Genomic DNA, 10,850 nt, shown 5'->3' on the forward strand with positions numbered 1-10,850 from the left:
GAAGACCCTGCAGTCCCTCCTCAGGCTGGTAGGTATCATATCTTGTATTTGATATTACACGGGTGTGCTGATGAAGGTGTTTTGAAATGCAGTGGGAACTCCAGGTCTTGGCGGTGCTGCAGGATATTAGCCCAATTTCTCTACATGTGTACTGAGTTTTGCAAGCTCCTTAGAACCTAGGAAGCTAAGCAAACATTCACTGAGCCTGAAGGCTTTTAACAGGCCCTATCCAAGGAAACAGGCATGGCTTTCCCAAGGGCCAAACTGGCTGCATCTGACCTGGGGAATGAGGGAGGATGGTTCCCTCCTCCTTGTAGAGAAGGGTTACGCACATAGAACACTGTAGCACAGGCACTGCTGGCAACGGAGTATTGCTCCTGTACCAGCTTCCCCGCCCCGGGGGGGGGGAGGGGAAGGCTCTGCTCCGCTTCACTTTTGTAAGGTCCCTTAGGGATGTTATACCTGTGACCCCAGTTAGAACAAAGTCATGCTGGGGCTGGGCAGGCAGAGAATCAAGGGGCTGTACTTGGTTCCCTGGCAGCCTCCACCCTACTGCTGCACTGAGTGGAGACTAGGCACAGGAGAGACTCAAGCTCATTGTCACTTTTCTGACAAATTAATCCATAGGCATCTGTATCTCACAACCAATTCAGCAGTGTGGCCAAAACAACTGAGAAACTTAAGAGTGAGGTAACCTCTTTCATACATTGGAAATCACTCTGGGAAATGTTCAAAGTAGCACTTGGTAATCTGCAAATCTCTGGGTCAGAACTGTCCTTTCTTTGAATGGCATCTGTGATTTCTGGTTGGGATATATGCTTGGTACTGTATAATGCAAAAAGGCAGAATAAACCCAACTCCATCAATATCCTTCTGTGCAGTCACCATGGGAGAAAAGACAACAAAATAATCCACTCGGGGGGAAAAACTGTTTTTTAATACCAATTTCAATGGATACCAGCTGCTATGGTTAACATTTCTATGGAAACCAGCGCAAAACATTTACTGCCATCTGACACCGAGCTAAGCCAGTATAAATACAGACTGTATCCACTTGCACATGAGCTGACCTGGGCAGAAAGGGATCCTCTCATAAAATTAACAAAAATGAGTGATGAGGGCATAATTTTTCCTCCAGTCTAAAACACATACACACAAACCCCTCTTACCTTTTTGCTGCCTCCAGTCCCTATGACTTTGTCTCCACTTGCTCTTCCCCAGGCCTCTTTTCGCCACCACCACTCATAGACTGGTTTCTCCAGCCACCAGGATTCCCTCAGATCCCCACACCTTTCTCACCAGGTTCCCGAGTCTTTTCCAACCTCAGTTTGGTAGCAGGATCTCAGTGAGGGCTCTCTTTCTAAATGCCCAAGGCTTTCTTTCACCTCACTTCGACTGCTGGCCAGCCCATGACTTCTCTTGTTCTTAGCATTGTTTTGTGCTCTCATAGCCTTTGTTCCAACCTCCTGATATCCTCACTCTTCAGATCAGCTGCTGGCACATTGGTTCATTTGTCCTCGGTGCTGCCTTAGGCTATCACAGGTGTCTCTCCAGCCTCCTGAGTCTCTCCTGACTTTTACACAGTATTTCCCTAGTCCTACTTCTCTCTTCTATCTGTCCCACTCATCTGTTCCTTCAATAGCTGGGGTTACCATAATTGATCATCTTATAAACCAACCCTGCTTGCAATGAATGATTTACACTGATAGATTTATGAACACATTTTAATATTGAGGAACCCTCTTAAGTTTCAAGGACATAGGACAATTGTGTAAGAAACACAGAGGATCAGATAACTTGTATCACAGTGCTTGATCTTTTGCAAGATTATTGCTCAAATACAAGATAAAGTGTTTCCTATCTAGTCTAGGTGCACGACAGGCAGTTAGGCACCCTGCTGTATACACAAGCATTTACTGTAATCCTCAATTATGTTTTCCCTGTTTTGAAGGGGGGTTTAAAATTTTCCCCTAGCTAAAAGAATGTTGCAAGTGAGCAATCTAGTGTGATGGGCTCCCACTTTGTGGGCTAGTGAAGAAACATGTACCAGAGTCCCAAGTGATATGGATGAAGGAGGATGCTGACCACAGAGAAACTGACTCTTGAGGGTAGTCGCTTGTTGGCTTCATTTGATTAAAGGGGAATCCCCTAAGAGGAAGTCATTGAATGAACTGATTTATGGATAATACAGAGATCTGCACATAGCCCTTTAACAGAGCAATATGCACTCTGCGCAATATAGAGAGGGCCTTGATTTTTATTGTATTTCTGCTCCTGGGGTAACTTTAAAACGTGAATGGTTTTTCTGTGGCAGCCTAGGGGACTTGCAGCACAGTAAATCACATAGCTAATGATTGTCCTGTTCTCTGCTGTTGCAGAAAAATTACATGGCCCACAGGCTTTTGTCTGTGTCTATAGTGCTGACCACAGTGCTTCCAGCACCTGCTATAAAGCCTGCTTGCTGTAGAAGGCAAATACTAGTGGTTGTATCAAACAAGGCTGCAAGAGAAAGTGCCACAGTGCTGACCTCTGTCATTACAAAATGCGTGAAGTGCAAGGTTGGGAAGGTAATACCTTTTATTGGACCAACTTCTGTTGGAGAAAGAGACAAGCAAGCTTACACAGAGCTCTACTTCAACGAAAAGTGACAGATTTTGTATTCTCTTCATGTGGGCATCTGGGACAAAACTATTTTTCTTCCTGCTCTGGGTGATGCTTTGGGGAGAGTGCAGGTCTGCCCCCAGTGGTCATTAGCCAATCTCCTGTGGATTAAAACCACAGCACTAATAAATATACCTTGGGGAACAACCAAGCTTTTGCATGGCAACAGACTGGATGGATGCTCTAATAGGTCTTTTCCATCTCTAATGATTAAGAGTCTTTACTTCAAAAACCCAGATGCTGTTACCATGGAGAACAAAGTTAGTTCAGTGTTAGCTTGTTTTCTTTCCGTTTGGCTAGAACAGGAGACTGGGAGGTGGGAGATGTGTGTTCTAGTCTTGGTTTTGACACCGTGTGACCTTAGGAAAATCACTTTGTCTCTCTGTGCCAATGTCCCATCTATAAAATGAAGATTATACGATTGACCTACCACACCAGCTGTCATTTAATTTAGTAATTTTTGTAAAGTACCTGGGTGGAAGGCACTATACTGTAGAAAGGTGAAGTATTTTTGTTATGGTTCTCTAATAAATCTTCTCTTAGAAGCTCTGTAAGTGTGCATTGAGTTTCTGGCTCTTTTAAAATCTAAATTCCCTCTCTTAACCCACTTCTTCCATAACTCTGGGTTATATCAACAGGAGTTTTGCCATTGATTTCAATAGGGCCAGGTTTTCATGCTCTGTTTTTAAAATAACCGTTACAAATAAGGAGTTGTGAAATTAATGCAATTCACATAACTAATCTGGGAAGCAATTTTTGGTCATACTGCTGCTAAAAACTGAAAGTTAGACACACTGAGAAAAAATACAGGGATGCAAAAGAATTTATTTATCAGTGCCCAGCACTCCGATTTGGGAAGCTGCACAGGCCTAAGCTGGTCCTGGCTGCTGATCTGAGTAAGGTTGAAATGTGCATTTTATAATATGAAATAGTGTTGAAGCCATGTCAGTCCCAGGATATTAGAGAGACAAGATGGGCGAGGTAATATCCAGTCAAAGATATTACCTCACCCACCTTGTCCCCCCATTTTAAAATAGCAGCTGGCCAGGAGTAATGCTGTAGTTTGGTTTTCCCAGATATTGTGGTGGATGTGGCTGTAGGCAGACTTGGGTAGGAGTAATAAGACATTGGCATGACATAGAGGAAAGGAAGGATTGAACTTATGGATGCTTCAGTCGCTCTTGTTCCTCTTTATTAGTAAACCTGTAAAACAGATTCATGTTTCTCAGCTGTTCTAACATTAAAACTTTGAAAGGGTCACAGTTAGAGAACCGTAAAACCAGTGCTTGCATCCTGAATGGCTACTGTACTGGCACTCTGAAGGGTGCCTTGTTGACCCTTTCCACATAAATCTTGGTGCACACGCATCTCCAAGCCCATAGTCACCCTGTCCATGGTTTTCCTTCTCTGCCTTTGGAATGCATTAGTGCTCTCTGCTGAAAATCAGGTAGAACTAAACAATACTCTGAGAAGCAGATGCTATTCCCTGCCGAAATCAGACAGGTGGGAGTGGGAAGCTTACACCGTGGTGGCTTTATCTTTCAATCCAGCTTACAATGCTACTGAATATGGTAGATCTCTTAGGGAGGCAGAAAGCATATTTATCATTTGTGTATCAACAACTCTGATGTGGGCCGTTTTCCTCAAAGTGGAAACATCTCTGGAATCTTTGAGAAAAGGTCCCAAATTCCAGCAGATGGACTTTTTACTACAGAGTGCTGGATTTGCTCAGCTTGACAGTTGGCTACTTGGCTTTGCCTCTTCATCTGACCCTGAACAGTTTTAAGATGGTCTCCTGGAGCAGATCCCAGCATGCAGCTTCATCATAGCCCTCTCTGAGATGCAAGACACGCTGCTCCCAGTTGTTCATCAGAGTTATCTGCCTGGCACACCTAAGAATCTTTTCAAATCAGGTTTGGAACCATATTACTAAGCAATCTAGTAGGGGTGTGTTTTAGACCTGGGGTGAAATATTTTGGTTGAAAAATGTAGATTTGGGTTGACTGAACGAGTTCTTGAATTCTTGTCAATTTTTAGTGAATTGTTTTGGTTGAAATGAAAAAAGGTGGGAAATGTCAACATGAATAGCTCTGACATTATCCAAATGAAACGTTTTGATTTTTCAGGCTAGATTCATAAGGGGATTAAGGTGCCCTTCACAAAACAGAGGAGGCAGTGATGGTAGTGCACCTCCCTCCCCCCCCTTAAAAGAACAGACCAGTGGTTAGACCTCTCACCTGGGGTGTGGAGACTCAAATTCCAATTCGGGAGCAGATACTGGAACCCGGGTTTCCTCCCCTCTCACCTGAGTGCCCGAACCACTTGGCTACTCTGGAGAAGGGGGTCGCCACCATCTCCTCCTCTCTGGCTAGTCATTCTAGCTCGTCTTTTCCTTTGCTTTTGTCAAGAAGGTTTAAAATGCCAAAAATAAAACGTCTCATTTTGCGATGGGGAAAAAAATATTTTGGTTTGACCTGAAACAAAAACTTTCTGACTTTTTTGATTAGCCAAAAATTTTAAAAAATCAGTTTTGGCTCCACCTGAACTCTAGGCTAACAGAAAAATCAGTTATTCACCCAGCTGTGGTGTGTATGTACACACACTCATCCATACAAACTCCCATCTACACAGCCTTGAAAAATTCTACTCACTTGCTTTTGATTATTATAGATTATCATGGAAAAGGGCAGGCATGTAAATCTTGTTCCTGGGCTGGTAAATGTTCTTGGCAATTTTGTACAGCTATATAGGTGCACACAGAATCCACACGGAAAGATCACTGTGCTACAGCGGAATCTGTCATAGAAATGAAACAGCACCTAGCATATGGCTGGCATTGTACAAATAGTAAATAGAGAACCAGCTTAAGGAACCATCACAATGGTGTCTGAGTGCCTTAGAACCAGCAATTAACAGAAGAGGTACCAACCAGTAGAGAGAGATTTACATTTATTATTTGTATTGCTGTAGTGGCTGGGACCCTATTGTGCTAGGTGCTGTGCAAACCAAACAAAAAGACAGTCTCTGCCCCAAAAGCTCACAATCTAAGTGTAAGACAAGAGACAACAGATCAAAAATACATTTATTTCTATGGTATGAATCACTTTGTGAGGCTCTGAAACAAAGCAATGGTCAAGTCAGTGCGTCCAAGTCATTTTTATATAGTGCTCAAGACCTTTGTCTTCTCTCACATTGGAAAGACTGCACCTTGATTAGCACGGCATCCCCTAACACCAGGCTGGGACATAAGAGCTTCCCCTACTGAATAGCCAGTACCACTTCTTGGAGCACCTGGGGTTTGCCTTGGAAGTTTCCCATCCGAGTACTGGTTTGTGCAATCTGAGAGTATCAGTCCAGAAATATTAATGGCTGAAAAGGATGCAAAAAATTTGTAGCTGTGTACAAAACCATACTGAACTGTTTACCTTTTGCATAGAATTACAAAGCGTGAGCATTCAAGTTGGTTCTTTCAGAGCCCCTCTCAAATGACTTAAAGTGTTTAATGCAGGAATTTTTGCTTAAACACACTATTCCATGGTTTTGTTTGTTTATTTTAAATGTAATGGCTGTATGTTGTAATGCCATTGACAAAGATAACCCAACTATGTCCTTCTAATTATCCCAAGTTAAAGTGTCTTCTCTATTTTCTGTCTAGGGAGACAAAAGCAATGTTCAAGGAGATCCATTTATTACCAGAGCATTTTTCAAGGCAAGCAGTTGCTGGAAGCTTTTTCCCTCTTAAGCAATCTAAATGCTAAATAAATCTTTAAAATAATTACTTTACATAAGACCAGGAGTCATTTTCCCCTGCAAAACACCTGATGCTCATTAGCAACATTTAATGTGTCACACATCATCTCTGTGTAAACGAAACGTTCTCGGCTTGGGTTTGCCAGGCATCTGTGAAATTCTGAACCTTTCTTGAAATGCTAGGAAAGCCACTTGGGCACCAACCGTTACTTGTCAAACTAAGGCTGGTTGAAAATGTTCATTTCCTCCAAATTGTCTTGCATTTTGTTTCCCAGCCCTGTTCTTATTCATCAAAGTTAATTATTTTTAGTAAAAGGTGCCAGATTGACTTAGAGCCCAATTCATCATGGTGCCAGAGATGAACTCAATTCAAGGGGGTGGATCTCCCCTTTCATAGGCCGGTATAGACATAGGATTGGGCACTTGGGGCTGCCTGTGGCCCTCCTGGGCCATTGTGGTTGCCAGGAATAGCCAGAGGGAAGCAATACTTTGATCATGTCTCCTTTCCTCAGGAATGCCTCAACACACTCCCTGTAGGTGGAACTACTGTGGAGTTGAGTAGAGCTGTTATTCTAGCTCGATCCCATTTATATGGGATCCCCCTATATCAGGGAACATCCCCAGGAGATGGCTTTGCTGGCTGTGCCATGAGATCACAGGGCAATCATGATTCAGGCCCCCTGTTGTAATAATGGAATACATTAATATGGAAAAGGGCGCTCTGAGGAATTCACAAATCTTGTCCTGTAAAACAGGCATGGCACAAGTAGCACCAATGCAAACTTCCTCATGCTGCCCTGCAAGTTACCCCAGCCCTGATCCAACAGTGGGAGGGTAATTTGATGTCTGTGCTAAGATAACCAAGAATTATGTCAGTTAGCCCTGGTGGCACCTGTTCATTAGGAACAGGGACTAAAACTACCACCAAACAGGTATCAGCCTAGATCAGATTTGAACTGGATACCTAAAAGAATCTCTGTTCTGTTATCAACCCCTCCAGCTCTGCAGTGCCACTTCCAAATAGGAGGAGAATTCTTTCCACTGTAGGCTCCCTATAAAACAAAATCTTACTGTCAAACCCCACATCCACACCACCTTTCTGTTTACATGTCAGCAACTCAAAATGCTTCTCTAAACAGAAAGAACGGGTGTGGTGTGAAGAAAAGTCTGTGACTGACATTGCAACACTTCATCAAAAATTAGAGCTGCAGTTGCCCTAGCTCTTCTCCTTGTGCATATTTGTACAGTAGGTGACTAGTCTCATCCTTTTGCAGATTGTAACATTCATCAGCGCTTGTAATCAGTCCTCCTCAAGTGCACTCAGAATCCCTTAAACATGTTCTCTGAGTGTTTTCAGGGACACCACAGAGAATAAATTTGTTGGCTCAAGGAGCACTTCTCAGGAAGACCAGGTTGTAAGTGGCTGAGGCAGTTGCTCCAGCAGAAGACCAGAGACAAGCAATGTGATTGAGAGTGAACTTCCTACCATGGCTACTACTGATGACTTACATGGCTGGGGAGTATGATCCCAGGTTCAGGACCACAGCTGTACATAAATTACAGTAAGGACCCCTTAGGGACACACTATGTTGCAATAAATAAATACCCACACCCTTTTCAATAATTGGACATAAAACTTAGTGGAAAACATTTACACTGACCTGTGCATTACCCGAATAACCCATATTGGGGTGAATTCACAACTTGTGTGAGATTTTGATAGAGCTTTGCCACCACTCATAACATAGAGGACCAATTTTTTTCAAAGGGATCACACAATTCTGCCTCCAGTTGTACGAATGCAGCTTCGCACACACAAAGTTTCATGCACACATTTTTAAAGCATAAGTACTTACACACTCAAGTGACAGAATTTACATGTGCAAAACCCATCACATGCATGTACCATCATGCTCAAAGTGCACAGGCAGGTGTTTATGTACAAAATTGTCTAATATACAAGCAAAGGGCAGACAATAATGGTTTCCAGAAGTTCAATCCCAATATTTGTATCTTAAAGCCCCTGCATGCAGCACACTGAAGTTCAGTTGTGGTAGCCTGGAAGTAGAAATCACCAAAACGTCACTAAACTGAAGAGGCTTTTCATTTCTGTTTACACCCGGGACTAAAACTGCCCTGGGTGGATCAAAAATAAGAGTCTTGACTGCTCCTGCTAAAAGGTAATGCTTTGCACTTCTAGACCATCTTGTTCCTAACTATCATTTCCCCCCCGTGACATAAAACGTTATTTTTATTCCCTCCCATGGATAGGAAAACTGAAAAAACAGAGTTTGTGACTTGCTTGAGGTCACATAGCATGTCTGTGGCAGAACTGGGAATAGAATCTAGATCATTTGGCTTCAAGTCATATCACTAGCCATGCTCCCTCCATATATCTTCATATACAACTCTCCAAAGGTTTGTTTAATTGAGTAAAGTGTGCTTGATTACCTGGGCTGGGGGTGTAAGGCATTGAAGGCAAAGTAGTTGTGGTTTCATCCCAGTCTAGATACTCTGTGAGATGCCTGAAGCTTTTATCTGAATCGAGTTCATTGTTACCTTGCATTCACATAACTGTGTTTGTAATGCTATCATGTGTAACCTTCAAACGAGTTCAGAATCTCCACATAATACTGTCTCAATAATAAAAGTGAGTATAAAACCCGAAAGACCAACACTGCTCACAGGGGGGTAGGGTGGGGCTGCTGGAGAAAGATGTAGCAGGGTGGAGTTGGTACTGACAAAAACAATGCAAAATGTGGGGGAGGGGGCAGAGGGAGTATATTCAGGGCTTCTTTCATAGGCCAGGGCCCACGTCAGCTGATCTGTTAAATCATGTCTTAATCTACCCCTAGTTCTAGCAGTATAAAGAAAGGGAAACAGCAGTAGAGGTACAATTTGTTTCCTAGCAATGAGCAAATGATCAGAAAGACTCAGAAAGTCTGAGAAAGTCTGGAAATCTTTAAAAGGTTTTAAGATGCAGATCAATTTTCTCTGTGTTTTCACTTCTAAGTAGGCAAGATGCATAACTCTGAGTCTCACCATTCACTACATGGACCCAGATGATGTTTCCATTACAGAGTTTAAATTCCCTAGTCATAGGAGTCAAAATATTAGCAACAAGCAACTGCCAAAGCTTAGCCAAGGCCAGCTGGAGAGTACTTGAGAGAGTGCAAGTATTACACTTCAAAGAGCCATGAATTCCTTTTAATTAATTGCCTTTAGTTTTCTGTCCAGCAAACTAAGAGCTGCCACATTAATAGCCCAGACACTTTAAAAACCACTTAATGCCACTTATCTGCGGTACCACTTACAGTACTATTGAAGACTCTTGAGGGAGGGAGGGATTATTTTTTGTCTTTCTCCGGCCTATTAGCAAATGCTACTTTGATCTCTAACGATACCCACTCAATAAGTGATCACATTGACCCCAATGCTCCCTTCCACCACCTGATGCAGAAAGAAATCAAACCAGTGGAAAAACTATGAGGAAAATGTGCAGAGAAAAGGCAGCTACATCATGTGCAATAATTCTGATCACATTGACCCCAATGCTCCCTTCCACCACCTGATGCAGAAAGAAATCAAACCAGTGGAAAAACTATGAGGAAAATGTGCAGAGAAAAGGCAGCTACATCATGTGCAATAATTCTACTTTACTCCCACCAAATCTATCTATGCACTTTATTGCCTCTGTGAAACATCTGTGGAAGCCATCAGTCTAGTGAAAAATGGAGGCAGGTCCAGGGAGTGTTGGGCAGGAAAAGTCACTTTGAGGGCTATGTCCCCACCTCAGTGGCTCATGTGAAGTAACAAGGATTAGTTAATGCTACTCAGGCCCCGTGGTGGCCTGCTAATCAACAGCAACGATGCCATTGTGTGTGTGATAGGAATTGAACTGAACCCAAAGAACAGTCCTGGGTGCTTAGAGTTTGGGGCAAGGTTTCTTGGCCATCCCTATTTCCTTCCTGCTTGCACTGCAGAGCTCAGTGCACACAGCAGCCACACACACACACACGGGAAGTGCTGTTTGTTCATTCTCTAGGTGTTTTTGCTTTGGACAGAAACATAAGAACCATGGCATAGAATAGCAGGTTTACTTTAGATTATGTGGATAGTGCAGGAGGTGGTATGACAGGACTGACTAGCATATGTACAAACTTCATATTACTAGGTAAACCCCTGCTGACGCTCTAGCAATGAGCTGGGCTATGAAGCAAAGCTTGTTGTATTTGTATGTGTCAAACTCAATCTGAGCACGATTAAAAAGAAGAAAGAGAGCTATAAAGTTAAGCAGTGCCCAAAACTCAGCCAGCTAACCTGCTCAAACAAGCATAATTCAGATTATAGTAATAAGAGCACTAATTCCTGATGCCCCATGTTTCCTTGTAATATCTCCAGATGGGCCTTTAACTTCAGTGATTTTCAAATATAGTGCA

Source organism: Dermochelys coriacea, chromosome 6, assembly GCF_009764565.3.
Source record: "Dermochelys coriacea isolate rDerCor1 chromosome 6, rDerCor1.pri.v4, whole genome shotgun sequence".
NCBI classification, from domain to species: Eukaryota; Metazoa; Chordata; order Testudines; family Dermochelyidae; genus Dermochelys; species Dermochelys coriacea.